This window comes from Ipomoea nil, unplaced genomic scaffold, assembly GCF_001879475.1.
Source record: "Ipomoea nil cultivar Tokyo-kokei standard unplaced genomic scaffold, Asagao_1.1 scaffold0423, whole genome shotgun sequence".
Lineage (NCBI taxonomy): Eukaryota > Viridiplantae > Streptophyta > Magnoliopsida > Solanales > Convolvulaceae > Ipomoea > Ipomoea nil.
In genome coordinates, this window is record NW_017616851.1 from 88 (window position 1) to 20368 (window position 20281).

General features: G+C 33.3%; 16 non-coding genes across 16 annotated transcripts; all 16 read right to left on the reverse strand.

The window, feature by feature from the left end:
* Positions 1-363: 363 nt before the first annotated feature.
* TRNAA-AGC lies at positions 364-436 on the reverse strand. The gene has a single exon. It is a non-coding gene; the product is annotated as a tRNA-Ala (tRNA).
* A 1112-nt stretch (positions 437-1548) lies between these two features.
* Positions 1549-1621, reverse strand: TRNAA-AGC. Its single transcript has one exon. It is a non-coding gene; the product is annotated as a tRNA-Ala (tRNA).
* Positions 1622-2092: 471 nt separating this feature from the next.
* Positions 2093-2165, reverse strand: TRNAA-AGC. Its single transcript has one exon. It is a non-coding gene; the product is annotated as a tRNA-Ala (tRNA).
* A 1516-nt stretch (positions 2166-3681) lies between these two features.
* Positions 3682-3755, reverse strand: TRNAA-AGC. Its single transcript has one exon. It is a non-coding gene; the product is annotated as a tRNA-Ala (tRNA).
* Positions 3756-5412: 1657 nt separating this feature from the next.
* TRNAA-AGC lies at positions 5413-5485 on the reverse strand. Its single transcript has one exon. It is a non-coding gene; the product is annotated as a tRNA-Ala (tRNA).
* Positions 5486-5960: 475 nt separating this feature from the next.
* On the reverse strand, positions 5961-6033 carry TRNAA-AGC. The gene has a single exon. It is a non-coding gene; the product is annotated as a tRNA-Ala (tRNA).
* Positions 6034-6983: 950 nt separating this feature from the next.
* TRNAA-AGC lies at positions 6984-7056 on the reverse strand. Its single transcript has one exon. It is a non-coding gene; the product is annotated as a tRNA-Ala (tRNA).
* Positions 7057-7516: 460 nt separating this feature from the next.
* TRNAA-AGC lies at positions 7517-7589 on the reverse strand. Its single transcript has one exon. It is a non-coding gene; the product is annotated as a tRNA-Ala (tRNA).
* Positions 7590-7945: 356 nt separating this feature from the next.
* Positions 7946-8018, reverse strand: TRNAA-AGC. Its single transcript has one exon. It is a non-coding gene; the product is annotated as a tRNA-Ala (tRNA).
* Positions 8019-9682: 1664 nt separating this feature from the next.
* On the reverse strand, positions 9683-9755 carry TRNAA-AGC. Its single transcript has one exon. It is a non-coding gene; the product is annotated as a tRNA-Ala (tRNA).
* A 2586-nt stretch (positions 9756-12341) lies between these two features.
* On the reverse strand, positions 12342-12414 carry TRNAA-AGC. The gene has a single exon. It is a non-coding gene; the product is annotated as a tRNA-Ala (tRNA).
* A 2828-nt stretch (positions 12415-15242) lies between these two features.
* On the reverse strand, positions 15243-15316 carry TRNAA-AGC. The gene has a single exon. It is a non-coding gene; the product is annotated as a tRNA-Ala (tRNA).
* Positions 15317-16270: 954 nt separating this feature from the next.
* TRNAA-AGC lies at positions 16271-16343 on the reverse strand. The gene has a single exon. It is a non-coding gene; the product is annotated as a tRNA-Ala (tRNA).
* A 1107-nt stretch (positions 16344-17450) lies between these two features.
* Positions 17451-17522, reverse strand: TRNAA-AGC. Its single transcript has one exon. It is a non-coding gene; the product is annotated as a tRNA-Ala (tRNA).
* A 925-nt stretch (positions 17523-18447) lies between these two features.
* TRNAA-AGC lies at positions 18448-18520 on the reverse strand. Its single transcript has one exon. It is a non-coding gene; the product is annotated as a tRNA-Ala (tRNA).
* An 855-nt stretch (positions 18521-19375) lies between these two features.
* On the reverse strand, positions 19376-19448 carry TRNAA-AGC. The gene has a single exon. It is a non-coding gene; the product is annotated as a tRNA-Ala (tRNA).
* Between the last annotated feature and the right edge of the window lie 833 nt (positions 19449-20281).

Sequence of the window (20281 nt, forward strand, 5' to 3'; positions counted from 1 at the left end):
TTTATATGTTATCTAGATTTATACTATGTGATCAAGAAATGCATTTCTACCCATAATAATTCTAAGTTAATAGGATACAGTTGATTGTATTATAATTATAGTGGTTATTCGATGTGTTTAAAATTTTGCATTTAAATTCATAGTCTGAGTGGTAGGATGCAAATCATATAAAAACTTAATATATAGGGTCATATATCTAGCCAAGAAAGCCTTCAACTTCTATCGTGGTCTTGATTGTTTTCATTACGCATTTGATTAGGTTGTGTTGTGTTCTAAGCTTGCACTTACAAGGCATTGTTTTCATTACGCATTTGATTAGGTTGGGTGTTGTGTTCTAAGCTTGCACTTACAAGGCTTTCAATGCGGAGATGCGGGGTATTGATCCCCGTACCTCTCGCATGCTAAGCGAGCGCTCTACCATCTGAGCTACATCTCCATTTTCATTGTGAATTTTTCGAATTAGACTGGTTGTAAAATGACGAAGGTTTTATATGTTATCTAGATTTATACTATGTGATCAAGAAATGCATTTCTACCCATATTAATTCTAAGTTAATAGGTACTGTTGATTGTATTATAATTATAGTAGTTATTCGATGAGTTTAAAATTTTGCTTTAAATTCATAGTCTGAGTGGTAGGATGCAAATCATATAAAAACTCTAAATATATATACTATTAACATATATAAAAGGGTCATATATCTAGTCCATGAAGACGATGAGAGGATGAATAAAAAGAAAAACAAAAAAGAAAAAAAACCTTCAAATTCTCTAGTGCTTGATTTTAAGAATTAGGGCTGATAGGGGTGGTGCCATTATTTGGGCTGGCTAACGGGGTTGAATGTTTTAAGATTTATGGCTATTGACACTTCTCATGGGATTGCGTTTAATTGCACATTTTTAAAGTACATCGGCGCTTATGATTTATTGTTATTGCGTTAGTTGTTCTATTCAAAGTGGAGATGCGGGGTATCGATTCCCTTACTCTCGCATGCGAAGCGAGCGCTCTACCATCTGAGCTACATCCCCATTTTCATTGTGAATTTTTCGAATTTGACTAGTTATAAAATGTCGAAGTTTTATATGTTATCTAGATTTATACTATGTGATCAATAAAGGCATTTCTAGCCATAATAATTCTAAGTTAATAGGATACTGTTGATTGTATTATAATTATAGTGGTTATTTGATGTGTTTAAAGTTTTGCTTCAAATTCATAGTTTGAGTGGTAGGATGCAAATCATATAAAAACTTAATATATAGGGTCATATATCTAGCCCAAGAAAGCTTCAACTTCTGGTGTTCGTAGTCTTGATTGTTTTCATTACACATTTGATTAGGTGGTTATTTGATGTGTTTAAAGTTTTGCTTTAAATTCATAGTTTGAGTGGTAGGATTCAAACCGTATAAAAACTTAATATATAGGGTCTATATATCTAGCCCAAGAAAGCCTTCAACTTCTGGTGTTCGTGGTCTTGATTGTTTTCATTACACATTTGATTAGGTTGGGTGTTGTGTTCTAAGCTTGCACTTACAAGGCTTTCAAAGTGGAGATGCGGGGTATCGATCCCCGTACCTCTCGCATGCTAAGCGAGCGCTCTACCATCTGAGCTACATCCCAATTTTCATTGTGAATTTTTCGAATTAGACTGGTTGTAAAATGACGAAGGTTTTATTTGTTATCTAGATTTATACTATGTGATCAAGAAATGCATTTCTACACATATTAATTCTAAGTTAATAGGATACTGTTGATTGTATTATAATTATAGTAGTTATTCGATGAGTTTAAAATTTTGCTTTAAATTCATAGTCTGAGTGGTAGGATGCAAATCATATAAAAACTCTAAATATATATACTATTAACATATATAAAAGGGTCATATATCTAGTCCTTGAAAACGATGAGGAGGATGAATAAAAAGAAAAAAACCTTCAACTTCTAGTGCTTGATTTTAAGAATTAGGGCTGATAGGGTGGTGCCATTATTTGGGCTGGCTAGACACTTCTCATGGGATTGCGTTTAATTGCATTTTTAAAGTTCATCGGCGCCTATGATTTATTTTTATTGCGTTAGTTGTTCTATTCAAAATGGAGATGCGGGGTATCGATCCCCATACCTCTCGCATGCTAAGCGAGCGCTCTACCATCTGAGCTACGTCCCCATTTTCATTGTGAATTTTTCGAATTAGACTGGTTGTAAAATGACGAAGGTTTTATATGTTATCTAGATTTATACTATGTGATCAAGAATTGCATTTCTACACATATTAATTCTAAGTTAATAGGATACTGTTGATTGTATTATAATTATAGTAGTTATTCGATGAGTTTAAAATTTTGCTTTAATTTCATAGTCTTGAGTGGTAGGATGCAAATCATATAAAAGCTCTAAATATATATACTATTAACATATATAAAAATGTCATATATCTAGTCCATGAAGACGATGAGGAGGATGAATAAAAAGAAAAAAAAACCTTCAATTTCTAGTGCTTGATTTTAAGAATTAGGGCTGATAGGGGTGGTGCCATTATTTGGGCTGGCTAGACACTTCTCATGGGATTGCCGTTTAATTGCACATTTTTAAAGTTCATCGGCGCCTATGATTTATTTTTATTGCGTTAGTTGTTCTATTCAAAGTAGAGATGCGGGGTATCGATCCCCATACCTCTCGCATGCTAAGCGAGCGCTCTACCATCTGAGCTACGTCCCCATTTTCATTGTGAATTTTTCGAATTAGACTGGTTGTAAAATGACGAAGGTTTTATATGTTATCTAGATTTATACTATGTGATCAAGAATTGCATTTCTACACATATTAATTCTAAGTTAATAGGATACTGTTGATTGTATTATAATTATAGTAGTTATTCGATGAGTTTAAAATTTTGCTTTAATTTCATAGTCTGAGTGGTAGGATGCAAATCATATAAAAGCTCTAAATATATATACTATTAACATATATAAAAATGTCATATATCTAGTCCATGAAGACGATGAGGAGGATGAATAAAAAGAAAAAAAAACCTTCAATTTCTAGTGCTTGATTTTAAGAATTAGGGCTGATAGGGTGGTGCCATTATTTGGGCTGGCTAGACACTTCTCATGGGATTGCGTTTAATTGCACATTTTTAAAGTTCATCGGCGCCTATGATTTATTATTATTGCATTAGTTGTTCTATTCAAAGTGGAGATGCGGGGTATCAATTCCCGTACCACTCGCATGCTAAGCGAGCGCTCAACCATCTGAGCTACATCCCCATTTTCATTGTGAATTTTTCGAATTTGACTAGTTATAAAATGTCGAAGTTTTATATGTTATCTAGATTTATACTATGTGATGAAGAAATGCATTTCTACCCACAATAATTCTAAGTTAATAGGATACAGTTGATTGTATTATAATTATAGTGGTTATTCGATGTGTTTAAAATTTTGCATTAAATTCATAGTCTGAGTGGTAGGATGCAAATCATATAAAAACTTAATATATAGGGTCATATATCTAGCCAAGAAAGCCTTCAACTTCTATTGTTCGTGGTCTTGATTGTTTTCATTACGCATTTGATTAGGTTGGGTGTTGTGTTCTAAGCTTGCACTTACAAGGCATTGTTTTCATTACGCATTTGATTAGGTTGGGTGTTGTGTTCTAAGCTTGCACTTACAAGGCTTTCAATGCGGAGATGCGGGGTATTGATCCCCGTACCTCTCGCATGCTAAGCGAGGCGCTCTACCATCTGAGCTACATCTCCATTTTCATTGGTGAATTTTTCGAATTAGACTGGTTGTAAAATGACGAAGGTTTTATATGTTATCTAGATTTATACTATGTGAACAAGAAATGCATTTCTACCCATATTAATTCTAAGTTAATAGGGTACTGTTGATTGTATTATAATTATAGTAGTTATTCGATGAGTTTAAAATTTTGCTTTAAATTCATAGTCTGAGTGGTAGGATGCAAATCATATAAAAACTCTAAATATATATACTATTAACATATATAAAAGGGTCATATATCTAGTCCATGAAGACGATGAGGAGGATGAATAAAAAGAAAAACAAAAAAGAAAAAAAACCTTCAAATTCTCTAGTGCTTGATTTTAAGAATTAGGGCTGATAGGGGTGGTGCCATTATTTGGGCTGGCTAACGGGGTTGAATGTTTTAAGATTTATGGCTATTGACACTTCTCATGGGATTGCGTTTAATTGCACATTTTTAAAGTACATCGGCGCTTATGATTTATTGTTATTGCGTTAGTTGTTCTATTCAAAGTGGAGATGCGGGGTATCGATTCCCTTACCTCTCGCATGCGAAGCGAGCGCTCTACCATCTGAGCTACATCCCCATTTTCATTGTTAATTTTTCGAATTTGGCTAGTTATAAAATGTCGAAGTTTTATATGTTATCTAGATTTATACTATGTGATCAATAAAGGCATTTCTAGCCATAATAATTCTAAGTTAATAGGATACTGTTGATTGTATTATAATTATAGTGGTTATTTGATGTGTTTAAAGTTTTTGCTTCAAATTCATAGTTTGAGTGGTAGGATGCAAATCATATAAAAACTTAATATATAGGGTCATATATCTAGCCCAAGAAAGCCTTCAACTTCTGGTGTTCGTAGTCTTGATTGTTTTCATTACACATTTGATTAGGTGGTTATTTGATGTGTTTAAAGTTTTGCTTTAAATTCATAGTTTGAGTGGTAGGATTCAAACCGTATAAAAACTTAATATATAGGGTCTATATATCTAGCCCAAGCAAGCCTTCAACTTCTGGTGTTCGTGGTCTTGATTGTTTTCATTACACATTTGATTAGGTTGGGTGTTGTGTTCTAAGCTTGCACTTACAAGGCTTTCAAAGTGGAGATGCGGGGTATCGATCCCGTACCTCTCGCATGCTAAGCGAGCGCTCTACCATCTGAGCTACATCCCAATTTTCATTGTGAATTTTTCGAATTAGACTGGTTGTAAAATGACGAAGGTTTTATTTGTTATCTAGATTTATACTATGTGATCAAGAAATGCATTTCTACACATATTAATTCTAAGTTAATAGGATACTGTTGATTGTATTATAATTATAGTAGTTATTCGATGAGTTTAAAATTTTGCTTTAAATTCATAGTCTGAGTGGTAGGATGCAAATCATATAAAAACTCTAAATATATATACTATTAACATATATAAAAGGGTCATATATCTAGTCCTTGAAAACGATGAGGAGGATGAATAAAAAGAAAAAAAAACCTTCAACTTCTAGTGCTTGATTTTAAGAATTAGGGGTGGTGCCATTATTTGGGCTGGCTAGACACTTCTCATGGGATTGCGTTTAATTGCACATTTTTAAAGTTCATCGGCGCCTATGATTTATTTTTATTGCGTTAGTTGTTCTATTCAAAGTGGAGATGCGGGGTATCGATCCCCATACCTCTCGCATGCTAAGCGAGCGCTCTACCATCTGAGCTACGTCCCCATTTTCATTGTGAATTTTTCGAATTAGACTGGTTGTAAAATGACGAAGGTTTTATATGTTATCTAGATTTATACTATGTGATCAAGAATTGCATTTCTACACATATTAATTCTAAGTTAATAGGATACTGTTGATTGTATTATAATTATAGTAGTTATTCGATGAGTTTAAAATTTTGCTTTAATTTCATAGTCTGAGTGGTAGGATGCAAATCATATAAAAACTCTAAATATATATACTATTAACATATATAAAAGGGTCATATATCAAGTCTATGAAAACGATGAGGAGGACGAATAAAAAGAAAAAAAACCTTCAACTTCTAGTGCTTGATTTTAAGAATTAGGGCTGATAGGGGTGGTGCCATTATTTGGGCTGGCTAGACACTTCTCATGGGATTGCGTTTAATTGCACATTTTTAAAGTTCATCGGCGCCTATGATTTATTGTTATTGCGTTAGTTGTTCTATTCAAAATGGAGATGCGAGGTATCGATCCCCGTACCTCTCGCATGCTAAGCGAGCGCTCTACCATCTGAACTACATCCCCATTTTCATTGTGAATTTTTCGAATTAGACTAGTTGTAAAATGACGAAGGTTTTATATGTTATCTAGATTTATACTATGTGATCAAGAAATGCATTTCTACCCATATTAATTCTATGTTAATAGGATACTGTTGATTGTATTATAATTACAGTAGTAATTCGATGAGTTTAATATTTTGCTTTAAATTCATAGTCTGAGTGGTAGAATGCAAATCAAATAAAAACTCTAAGTATATATACTATTAACATATATAAAAAGGTCATATATCTAGTCCATGAAGACGATGAGGAGGATGAATAAAAAGAAAAAAAAAAAGAAAAAAACCTTCAACTTCTCTAATGCTTGATTTTAAGATTTAGGGCTGATAGGGGTGGTGCCATTATTTGGGCTGGCTAACGGGGTTGAATGTTTTAAGATTTATGGCTATTGACACTTCTCATGGGATTGCGTTTAATTGCACATTTTTAAAGTACATCGGCGCTTATGATTTATTGTTATTGCGTTAGTTGTTCTATTCAAAGTGGAAATGCGGGGTATCGATTCCCTTACCTCTCGCATGCGAAGCGAGCGCTCTACCATCTGAGCTACATCCCCATTTTCATTGTGAATTTTTCGAATTTGACTAGTTATAAAATGTCGAATTTTTATATGTTATCTAGATTTATACTATGTGATCAAGAAAGGCATTTCTAGCCATAATAATTCTAAGTTAATTGGATACTGTTGATTGTATTATAATTATAGTGGTTATTCGATGTGTTTAAAATTTTGCTTTAAATTCATAGTCTGAGTGGTAGGATGCAAATCATATAAAAACTTAATATATAGGGTCATATATCTAGGCCAAGAAAGCCTTCAACTTCTATTGTTCGTGGTCTTGATTGTTTTCATTACGCATTTGATTAGGTTGGGCGTTGTGTTCTAAGCTTGCACATACAAGGCTTTCAAAGTGGAGATGCGAGGTATCGATCCTTGTACCTCTCGCATGCTAAGCGAGCGCTCTACCATCTGAACTACATCCCCATTTTCATTGTGAATTTTTCGAATTAGACTGGTTGTAAAATGACGAAGGTTTTATATGTTATCTAAATTTATACTATGTGATCAAGAAATGCATTTCTATCCATATTAATTCTAAGTTAATAGGATACTGTTGATTGTATTATAATTATAGTAGTTATTCGATGAGTTCAAAATTTTGCTTTAAATTCATAGTCTGAGTGGTAGGATGCAAATTATATAAAAACTCTAAATATATATACTATTAACATATATAAAAGGGTCATATATCTAGTCCATGAAAACGATGAGGAGGATGAATAAAAAGTAAAAAAACCTTCAACTTCTAGTACTTGATAGGGGTGGTGCCATTATTTGATTTAGGGCTATTGACACTTCTCATGGGATTGCGTTTAATTGCACATTTTTAAAGTTCATCGGCGCCTATGATTTGTTGTTATTGCGTTAGTTGTTCTATTCAAAGTGGAGATGCGGGGTATTGATCCCCGTACCTCTCGCATGCTAAGCGCGCGCTCTACCATCTGAGCTACATCCCCATTTTCATTGTGAATTTTTCGAATTTGACTAGTTATAAAATGTCGAAGTTTTATATGTTATCTAGATTTATACCATGTGATCAAGAAATGCATTTCTACCCATAATAATTCTAAGTTAATAGGATACTGTTGATTGTATTATAATTATAGTGGTTATTTGATGTGTTTAAAATTTTGCTTTAAATTCATAGTCTGAGTGTTAGGATGCAAATCATATAAAAACTTAATATATAGGGTCATATATCAAGCCCAAGAAAGCCTTCAACTTCTGGTGTTCGTGGTCTTGATTGTTTTCATTACATATTTAACTAGGTTGGGTGTTGTGTTCTAAGCTTGCACTTACAAGGGTTTCAAAGTGGAGATGCGGGGTATTGATCCCCGTACCTCTCGCATGCTAAGCGAGCGCTCTACCATCTGAGCTACATCCCCATTTTCATTGTGAATTTTTCGAATTAGACTGGTTGTAAAATGACGAAGGTTTTATATGTTATGTAGATTTATACTATGTGATCAAGAAATGCATTTCTACCCATATTAATTCTAAGTTAATAGGATACTGTTGATTGTATTATAATTATAGTAGTTATTCGATGAGTTTAAAATTTTGCTTTAAATTCATAGTCTGAGTGGTAGGATGCAAATCATATAAAAACTCTAAATATATATACTATTAACATATATAAAAGGGTCATATATCTAGTCCATGAAGACGATGAGGAGGATGAATAAAAAGAAAAATAAAAAAGAAAAAAAACCTTCAAATTCTCTAGTGCTTGATTTTAAGAATTAGGGCTGATAGGGGTGGTGCCATTATTTGGGCTGGCTAACGGGGTTGAATGTTTTAAGATTTATGGCTATTGACACTTCTCATGGGATTGCGTTTAATTGCACATTTTTAAAGTACATCGGCGCTTATGATTTATTGTTATTGTGTTAGTCGTTCTATTAAAAGTGGAGATGCGGGGTATCGATTCCCTTACCTCTCGCATGCGAAGCGAGCGCTCTACCATCTGAGCTACATCCCCATTTTCATTGTTAATTTTTTGAATTTGACTAGTTATAAAATGTCGAAGTTTTATATGTTATCTAGATTTATACTATGTGATCAAGAAAGGCATTTCTAGCCATAATAATTCTAAGTTAATAGGATACTGTTGATTGTATTATAATTATAGTGGTTATTTGATGTGTTTAAAGTTTTGCTTCAAATTCATAGTTTGAGTCGTAGGATGCAAATCATATAAAAACTTAATATATAGGGTCATATATCTAGCCCAAGAAAGCCTTCAACTTCTGGTGTTCGTAGTCTTGATTGTTTTCATTACACATTTGATTAGGTGGTTATTTGATGTGTTTAAAGTTTTGCTTTAAATTCATAGTTTGAGTGGTAGGATTCAAACCATATAAAAACTTAATATATAGGGTCTATATATCTAGCCCAAGAAAGCCTTCAACTTCTGGTGTTCGTGGTCTTGATTGTTTTCATTACACATTTGATTAGGTTGGGTGTTGTGTTCTAAGCTTGCACTTACAAGACTTTCAAAGTGGAGATGCGGGGTATCGATCACCGTACCTCTCGCATGCTAAGCGAGCGCTCTACCATCTGAGCTACATCCCAATTTTCATTGTGAATTTTTCGAATTAGACTGGTTGTAAAATGACGAAGGTTTTATATGTTATCTAGATTTATACTATGTGATCAAGAAATGCATTTCTACCCATATTAATTCTAAGTTAATAGGATACTGTTGATTGTATTATAATTATAGTAGTTATTCGATGAGTTTAAAATTTTGCTTTAAATTCATAGTCTGAGTGGTAGGATGCAAATCATATAAAAACTCTAAATATATATACTATTAACATATATAAAAGGGTCATATATCTAGTCCTTGAAAACGATGAGGAGGATGAATAAAAAGAAAAAAAACCTTCAACTTCTAGTGCTTGATTTTAAGAATTAGGGCTGATAGGGGTGGTGCCATTATTTGGGCTGGCTAGACACTTCTCATGGGATTGCGTTTAATTGCACATTTTTAAAGTTCATCGGCGCCTATGATTTATTGTTATTGCGTTAGTTGTTCTATTCAAAATGGAGATGCGGAGTATCGATCCCCGTACCTCTCGCATGCTAAGCGAGCGCTCAACCATCTGAGCTACATCCCCATTTTCATTGTGAATTTTTCGAATTAGACTGGTTGTAAAATGACGAAGGTTTTATATGTTATCTAGATTTATACTATGTGATCAAGAAATGCATTTCTACCCATATTAATTCTAAGTTAATAGGATACTGTTGATTGTATTATAATTACTGTAGTAATTCGATGAGTTTAATATTTTGCTATAAATTCATAGTCTGAGTGGTAGGATGCAAATCATATAAAAACTCTAAATATATATACTATTAACATATATAAAAGGGTCATATATCTAGTCCATGATGACGATGAGGAGGATGAATAAAAAGAAAAAAAAAATAAAAAAAACCTTCAACTTCTATAGTGCTTGATTTTAAGAATTAGGGCTGATAGGGGTGTTGCCATTATTTGGGCTGGCTAACGGGGTTGATTGTTTTAAGATTTATGGCTATTGACACTTCTCATGGGATTGCGTTTAATTGCACATTTTTAAAGTACATCGGCGCCTATGATTTATTGTTATTGCATTAGTTGTCTATTCAAAGTGGAGATGCGGGGTATCAATTCCCGTACCACTAGCATGCGAAGCGAGCGCTCTACCATCTGAGCTACATCCCCATTTTCATTGTGAATTTTTCGAATTAGACTGGTTGTAAAATGACGAAGGTTTTATATGTTATCTAGATTTATACTATGTGATCAAGAAATGCATTTCTACCCATATTAATTCTAAGTTAATAGGATACTGTTGATTGTATTATAATTATAGTAGTTATTCGATGAGTTTAAAATTTGGCTTTAAATTCATAGTCTGAGTGGTAGGATGCAAATCATATAAAAACTCTAAATATATATACTATTAACATATATAAAAGGGTCATATATCTAGTCCATGAAGACGATGTGGAGGATGAACAAAAAGAAAAAAAACCTTCAACTTCTAGTGCTTGATTTTAAGAATTAGGGCTGATAGGGGTGGTGCCATTATTTGGGCTGGTTAACGGGGTTGAATGTTTTAAGATTTATGGCTATTGACACTTCTCATGGGATTGCGTTTAATTGCACATTTTTAAAGTACATCGGCGCTTATGATTTATTGTTATTGCGTTAGTTGTTCTATTCAAAGTGGAAATGCGGGGTATCGATTCCCTTACCTCTCGCATGCGAAGCGAGCGCTCTACCATCTGAGCTACATCCCCATTTTCATTGTGAATTTTTCGAATTTGACTAGTTATAAAATGTCGAATTTTTATATGTTATCTAGATTTATACTATGTGATCAAGAAAGGCATTTCTAGCCATAATAATTCTAAGTTAATACTATACTGTTGATTGTATTATAATTATAGTGGTTATTCGATGTGTTTAAAATTTTGCTTTAAATTCATAGTCTGAGTGGTAGGATGCAAATCATATAAAAATTTAATATATAGGGCCATATATCTAGGCCAAGAAAGCCTTCCAACTTGTGGTCTTGATTGTTTTCATTACGCATTTGATCTATTGTTCGTGGTCTTGATTGTTATCATTACGCATTTGATTAGGTTGGGTGTTGTGTTCTAAGCATGCACTTACAAGGCATTGTTTTCATTACGCATTTGATTAGGTTGGGTGTTGTGTTCTAAGCTTGCACTTACAAGGCTTTCAAAGTGGAGATGCGAGGTATCGATCCCTATACCTCTCGCATGCTAAGCGAGCGCTCTACCATCTGAGCTACATCCCCATTTTCGTTGTGAATTTTTCGAATTAGACTGGTTGTAAAATAACCAAAATTTATATGTTATCTAAATTTATACTATGTGATCAAGAAATGCATTTCTATCCATATTAATTCTAAGTTAATAGGATACTGTTGATTGTATTATAATTATAGTAGTTATTCGATGAGTTCAAAATTTTGCTTTAAATTCATAGTCTGAGTGGTAGGATGCAAATTATATAAAAACTCTAAATATATATACTATTAACATATGTAAAAGGGTCATATATCTAGTCCACGAAGACGATGAGGAGGATGAATAAAAAGTAAAAAAACCTTCAACTTCTAGTACTTGATAGGGTTGGTGCCATTATTTGATTTAGGGCTATTGACACTTCTCATGGGATTGCATTTAATTGCACATTTTTAAAGTTCATCGGCGCCTATGATTTGTTGTTATTGCGTTAGTTGTTCTAATCAAAGTGGAGATGCGGGGTATTGATCTCCGTACCTCTCGCATGCTAAGCGCGCGCTCTACCATCTGAGCTACATCCCCATTTTCATTGTGAATTTTTCGAATTTGACTAGTTATAAAATGTCGAAGTTTTATATGTTATCTAGATTTATACCATGTGATCAAGAAATGCATTTCTACCCATAATAATTCTAAGTTAATAGGATACTGTTGATTGTATTATAATTATAGTGGTTATTTGATGTGTTTAAAATTTTGCTTTAAATTCATAGTCTGAGTGTTAGGATGCAAATCATATAAAAACTTAATATATAGGGTCATATATCAAGCCCAAGAAAGCCTTCAACTTCTGGTGTTCGTGGTCTTGATTGTTTTCATTACATATTTGACTAGGTTGGGTGTTGTGTTCTAAGCTTGCACTTACAAGGGTTTCAAAGTGGAGATGCGGGGTATTGATCCCCGTACCTCTCGCATGCTAAGCGAGCGCTCTACCATCTGAGCTACATCCCCATTTTCATTGTGAATTTTTCGAATTAGACTGGTTGTAAAATGACGAAGGTTTTATATGTTATGTAGATTTATACTATGTGATCAAGAAATGCATTTCTACCCATATTAATTCTAAGTTAATAGGATACTGTTGATTGTATTATAATTATAGTAGTTATTCGATGAGTTTAAAATTTTGCTTTAAATTCATAGTCTGAGTGGTAGGATGCAAATCATATAAAAACTCTAAATATATATACTATTAACATATATAAAAGGGTCATATATCTAGTCCATGATGACGATGAGGAGGATGAATAAAAAGAAAAAAAAAATAAAAAAAACCTTCAACTTCTATAGTGCTTGATTTTAAGAATTAGGGCTGATAGGGGTGTTGCCATTATTTGGGCTGGCTAACGGGGTTGATTGTTTTAAGATTTATGGCTATTGACACTTCTCATGGGATTGCGTTTAATTGCACATTTTTAAAGTACATCGGCGCCTATGATTTATTGTTATTGCATTAGTTGTCTATTCAAAGTGGAGATGCGGGGTATCAATTCCCGTACCACTAGCATGCGAAGCGAGCGCTCTACCATCTGAGCTACATCCCCATTTTCATTGTGAATTTTTCGAATTAGACTGGTTGTAAAATGACGAAGGTTTTATATGTTATCTAGATTTATACTATGTGATCAAGAAATGCATTTCTACCATATTAATTCTAAGTTAATAGGATACTGTTGATTGTATTATAATTATAGTAGTTATTCGATGAGTTTAAAATTTGGCTTTAAATTCATAGTCTGAGTGGTAGGATGCAAATCATATAAAAACTCTAAATATATATACTATTAACATATATAAAAGGGTCATATATCTAGTCCATGAAGACGATGTGGAGGATGAACAAAAAGAAAAAAAACCTTCAACTTCTAGTGCTTGATTTTAAGAATTAGGGCTGATAGGGGTGGTGCCATTATTTGGGCTGGTTAACGGGGTTGAATGTTTTAAGATTTATGGCTATTGACACTTCTCATGGGATTGCGTTTAATTGCACATTTTTAAAGTACATCGGCGCTTATGATTTATTGTTATTGCGTTAGTTGTTCTATTCAAAGTGGAAATGCGGGGTATCGATTCCCTTACCTCTCGCATGCGAAGCGAGCGCTCTACCATCTGAGCTACATCCCCATTTTCATTGTGAATTTTTCGAATTTGACTAGTTATAAAAATGTCGAATTTTTATATGTTATCTAGATTTATACTATGTGATCAAGAAAGGCATTTCTAGCCATAATAATTCTAAGTTAATACTATACTGTTGATTGTATTATAATTATAGTGGTTATTCGATGTGTTTAAAATTTTGCTTTAAATTCATAGTCTGAGTGGTAGGATGCAAATCATATAAAATTTAATATATAGGGCCATATATCTAGGCCAAGAAAGCCTTCCAACTTGTGGTCTTGATTGTTTTCATTACGCATTTGATCTATTGTTCGTGGTCTTGATTGTTATCATTACGCATTTGATTAGGTTGGGTGTTGTGTTCTAAGCATGCACTTACAAGGCATTGTTTTCATTACGCATTTGATTAGGTTGGGTGTTGTGTTCTAAGCTTGCACTTACAAGGCTTTCAAAGTGGAGATGCGAGGTATCGATCCCTATACTCTCGCATGCTAAGCGAGCGCTCTACCATCTGAGCTACATCCCCATTTTCGTTGTGAATTTTTCGAATTAGACTGGTTGTAAAATAACCAAAATTTATATGTTATCTAAATTTATACTATGTGATCAAGAAATGCATTTCTATCCATATTAATTCTAAGTTAATAGGATACTGTTGATTGTATTATAATTATAGTAGTTATTCGATGAGTTCAAAATTTTGCTTTAAATTCATAGTCTGAGTGGTAGGATGCAAATTATATAAAAACTCTAAATATATATACTATTAACATATGTAAAAGGGTCATATATCTAGTCCACGAAGACGATGAGGAGGATGAATAAAAGTAAAAAAACCTTCAACTTCTAGTACTTGATAGGGTTGGTGCCATTATTTGATTTAGGGCTATTTGGAGCATTGACTTTTTAGTTCATCGGGTATGATTTTTGTTATGCTTATTTTAATCTGAATGCGGGGTATTGATCTCCGACCATTTTCTAAAGTACTCCATCGTGCGCCTGTTATGGAGTTTATGTTGTTATTGTGCAAGGATTAGTTGTTCTAATTCATATTTATAGTGGAAGATATGTCGGTGGGTAATCTGATATTCGGGCATATACCGGCTTCCTCTGGTGTCGTTCTTTTTTTTTTTTTTTTTTTTTTCTAAGCTGCACTTACAAGGCGTCGTAGATCGTAGCCTATCTGAGGCTACCATCCTCCATTTTCATTGTGAATTTTTCGAATTATGACTAGTTTATAAAATGATCGAAGGTTTTATATGTTATCTAGATTTATACCTATGTGATCAAGAAATGCATTTCTACCCATATTAATTCTAAGTTAATAGGATACTGTTGATTGTATTATAATTATAGTGGTTATTTGATGTGTTTAAAATTTTGCTTTAAATTCATAGTCTGAGTGGTTAGGATGCAAATCATATAAAATCTAATATATATACTTTAACATATATAGGGTCATATATCTAAGTCCCGACATGAAAGAAAAGAAAAACCTTCAATTTCTAGTGTGTTTAGAATTAGGCTGATAGGGTGGTCATTGTTTGGCTGGTCTTGAATGTTTACATTTATGCTATTGACTTCATGGGTTGGGTGTTGTGTTCTAAAGTACTCGCGCTTATGATTTATTGTTATTGCGTTAGTTGTTCTATTCAAAGTGGAGATGCGGGGTATTGATCCCCAGTACCTCTCGCATGCTAAGCGAGCGCTCTACCATCTGAGCTACATCCCCATTTTCATTGTGAATTTTTCGAATTAGACTGGTTGTAAAATGACGAAGGTTTTATATGTTATGTAGATTTATACTATGTGATCAAGAAATGCATTTCTAACCCATATTAATTCTAAGTTAATAGGATACTGTTGATTGTATTATAATTATAGTAGTTATTCGATGAGTTTAAAATTTTGCTTTAAATTCATAGTCTGAGTGGTAGGATGCAAATCATATAAAAAACTCTAAATATATATACTATTAACATATATAAAAGGGTCATATATCTAGTCCACGAAGACGATGAGGAGGATGAATAAAAGAAAAACAAAAAAGAAAAAAAACCTTCAAATTCTCTAGTGCTTGATTTTAAGAATTAGGGCTGATAGGGGTGGTGCCATTATTTGGGCTGGCTAACGGGGTTGAATGTTTTAAGATTTATGGCTATTGACACTTCTCATGGGATTGCGTTTAATTGCACATTTTTAAAGTACATCGGCGCTTATGATTTATTGTTATTGCGTTAGTTGTTCTATTCAAAGTGGAGAATGCGGGGTATCGATTCCCATTACCTCTCGCATGCTAAGCGAGCGCTCTACCATCTGAGCTACATCCCCATTTTCATTGTGAATTTTTCGAATTTAACTGTTATAAATGTCGAAGGTTTTATATGTTATCTAGATTTATACTATGTGATCAAGAAATGCATTTCTAGCCATATTAATTCTAAGTTAATAGGATACTGTTGATTGTATTATAATTATAGTGGTTATTTGATGAGTTTAAAATTTTGCTTTAAATTCAATAGTCTGAGTGGTAGGATGCCAAATCATATAAAAACTTAATATATAGGGTCATATATCTAGCCAAGAAAGCCTTCAACTTCTATGTTCGTGGTCTTGATTGTTTTCATTACACATTTGATTAGGTTGGGTGTTGTGTTCTAAGCTTGCACTTACAAGGCTTTCAAAGTGGAGATGCGGGGTATCGATCCCCGTACCTCTCGCATGCTAAGCGAGCGCTCTACCATCTGAGCTACATCCCCATTTTCATTGTGAATTTTTCGAATTAGACTGGTTGTAAAATGACGAAGGTTTTATATGTTATCTAGATTTATACTATGTGATCAAGAAATGCATTTCTACCCATATTAATTCTAAGTTAATAGGATACTGTTGATTGTATTATAATTATAGTAGTTATTCGATGAGTTTAAAATTTTGCTTTAAATTCATAGTCTGAGTGTAGGATGCAAATCATATAAAAACTCTAAATATATATACTATTAACATATATAAAAGGGTCATATATCTAGTCCATGAAGACGATGAGGAGGATGAATAAAAAGAAAAAAAAATAAAAAAAACCTTCAACTTCTCTAGTGCTTGATTTTAAGAATTAGGGCTGATAGGGGTGGTGCCATTATTTGGCTGGCTAACGGGGTTGAATGTTTTAAGATTTATGGCTATTGACACTTCTCATGGGATTGCGTTTAATTGCACATTTTTAAAGTACATCGGCGCCTATGATTTATTGTTATTGCGTTAGTTGTTCTATTCAAAGTGGAGATGCGGGGTATCATTCCCGTACCTCTCGCATGCGAAGCGAGCGCTCTACCATCTGAGCTACATCCCCATTTTCATTGTGAATTTTTCGAATTAGACTGGTTGTAAAATGACGAAGGTTTTATATGTTATCTAGATTTATACTATGTGATCAAGAAATGCATTTCTACCCATATTAATTCTAAGTTAATAGGATACTGTTGATTGTATTATAATTATAGTAGTTATTCGATGAGTTTAAAATTTTGCTTTAAATTCATAGTCTGAGTGGTAGGATGCAAATCATATAAAAACTCTAAATATATATACTATTAACATATATAAAAGGGTCATATATCTAGTCCATGAAGACGATGAGGAGGATGAATAAAAAGAAAACAAAAAGAAAAAAAACCTTCAATTCTCTAGTGCTTGATTTTAAGAATTAGGGCTGATAGGGGTGGTGCCATTATTTGGGCTGGCTAACGGGGTTGAATGTTTTAAGATTTATGGCTATTGACACTGGGATTGCGTTTAATTGCACACATTTTTAAAAGTACATCGGCGCTTATGATTTATTGTTATTGCGTTAGTTGTTCTATTCAAAGTGGAGATGCGGGGTATCGATCCCATACCTCTCGCATGCTAAGCGAGCGCTCTACCATCTGAGCTACATCCCCATTTTCATTGTGAATTTTTCGAATTAGACTGGTTGTAAAATGATGAAGGTTTTATATGTTATCTAGATTTATACTATGTGATCAAGAAATGCATTTCTACACATATTAATTCTAAGTTAATAGGATACTGTTGATTGTATTATAATTATAGTAGTTATTCGATGAGTTTAAAATTTTGCTTTAAATTCATAGTCTGAGTGGTAGGATGCAAATCATATAAAAACTCTAAAATATATACTATTAACATATATAAAAGGGTCATATATCTAGTCCATGAAGACGATGAGGAGGATGAACAAAAAGAAAAAAACCTTCAACTTCTAGTGCTTGATTTTAAGAATTAGGGCTGATAGGGGTGGTGCCATTATTTGGGCAACGGGTTGAATGTTTTAAGATTTATGGCTATTGACACTTCTCATGGGATTGCGTTTAATTGCACATTTTTAAAGTACATCGGCGCTTATGATTTATTGTTATTGCGTTAGTTGTTCTATTCAAAGTGGAGATGCGGGGTATCGATTCCCTTACCTCTCGCATGCGAAGCGAGCGCTCTACCATCTGAGCTACATCCCCATTTTCATTGTGAATTTTTCGAATTTGACTAGTTATAAAATGTCGAAGTTTTATATGTTATCTAGATTTATACTATGTGATCAAGAAAGGCATTTCTACCATAATAATTCTAAGTTAATAGGATACTGTTGATTGTATTATAATTATAGTGGTTATTCGATGTGTTTAAAATTTTGCTTTAAATTCATAGTCTGAGTGGTAGGATGCAAATCATATAAAAACTTAATATATAGGGTCATATATCTAGCCAAGAAAGCCTTCAACTTCTGGTCTTGATTGTTTTGGGATTGGGATTAGGTTGGGTGTTGTGTTCTATTTTTGTGCATCTATTGCACTTACAAGGCTTTCAAAGTGGAGATGCGGGGTATCGATCCCTATACCTCTCGCATGCTAAGCGAGCGCTCTACCATCTGAGCTACATCCCCATTTTCATTGTGAATTTTTCGAATTAGACTGGTTGTAAAATGACGAAGTTTTATATGTTATCTAGATTTATACTATGTGATCAAGAAATGCATTTCTACCATATTAATTCTAAGTTAATAGGATACTGTTGATTGTATTATAATTATAGTAGTTATTCGATGAGTTTAAAATTTTGCTTTAAATTCATAGTCTGAGTGGTAGGATGCAAATATATAAAACTCTAAATATATACTATTAAATATATAAAAGGGTCATATCTAGTCCATGAAGACGATGAGGAGGATGAATAAAAAGAAAAAAACCTTCAACTTCTAGTATTTTAGGGTTGGTGCCATTATTTGATTTGGCTATTGACACTTCTCATTTGCATTTAATTTGTTTTGTTCATTATGATTTGTTGTTATTGCGTTAGTTGTTCTATTCAAAGTGGAGATGCGGGGTATCGATCCCGTACCTCTCGCATGCTAAGCGAGCGCTCTACCATCTGAGCTACATCCCATTTTCATTGTGAATTTTTCGAATTTGACTAGTTATAAAATGTCGAAGTTTTATATGTTATCTAGATTTATACTATGTGATCAAGAAATGCATTTCTACCCATAATAATTCTAAGTTAATAGGATACTGTTGATTGTATTATAATTATAGTGGTTATTTGATGTGTTTAAAATTTTGCTTTAAATTCATAGTCTGAGTGGTAGGATGCAAATCATATAAAAACTTAATATATAGGGTCATATATCTAGCCCAAGAAAGCCTTCAACTTCTGGTGTTCGTGGTCTTGATTGTTTTCATTACACATTTGATTAGGTTGGGTGTTGTGTTCTAAGCTTGCACTTACAAGGGTTTCAAAGTGGAGATGCGGGGTATCGATCCCCGTACCTCTCGCATGCTAAGCGAGCGCTCTACCATCTGAGCTACATCCCCATTTTCATTGTGAATTTTTCGAATTAGACTGGTTGTAAAATGAGAAGGTTTTATATGTTATCTAGATTTATACTATGTGATCAAGAAATGCATTTCTACCCATATTAATTCTAAGTTAATAGGATACTGTTGATTGTATTATAATTATAGTAGTTATTCGATGAGTTTAAAATTTTGCTTTAAATTCATAGTCTGAGTGGTAGGATGCAAATCATATAAAAACTCTAAATATATATACTATTAACATATATAAAAGGGTCATATATCTAGTCCAAAGACGATGAGGAGGATGAATAAAAAGAAAAAAAAAAAGAAAAAAACCTTCAACTTCTCTAGTGCTTGATTTTAAGAATTAGGGCTGATAGGGGTGGTGCCATTATTTGGGCTGGCTAACGGGGTTGAATGTTTTAAGATTTATGGCTATTGACACTTCTCATGGGATTGCGTTTAATTGCACATTTTAAAGTACATCGGCGCTTATGATTTATTGTTATTGCGTTAGTTGTTCTATTCAAAGTGGAGATGCGGGGTATCGATCCCGTACCTCTCGCATGCTAAGCGACGCTCTACCATCTGAGCTACATCCCATTTTCATTGTGAATTTTTCGAATTAACTGGTTGTAAAATGACGAAGGTTTTATATGTTATCTAGATTTATACTATGTGATCAAGAAATGCATTTCTACCCATATTAATTCTAAGTTAATAGGATACTGTTGATTGTATTATAATTATAGTAGTTATTCGATGAGTTTAAAATTTTGCTTTAAATTCATAGTCTGAGTGGTAGGATGCAAATCATATAAAAACTCTAAATATATATACTATTAACA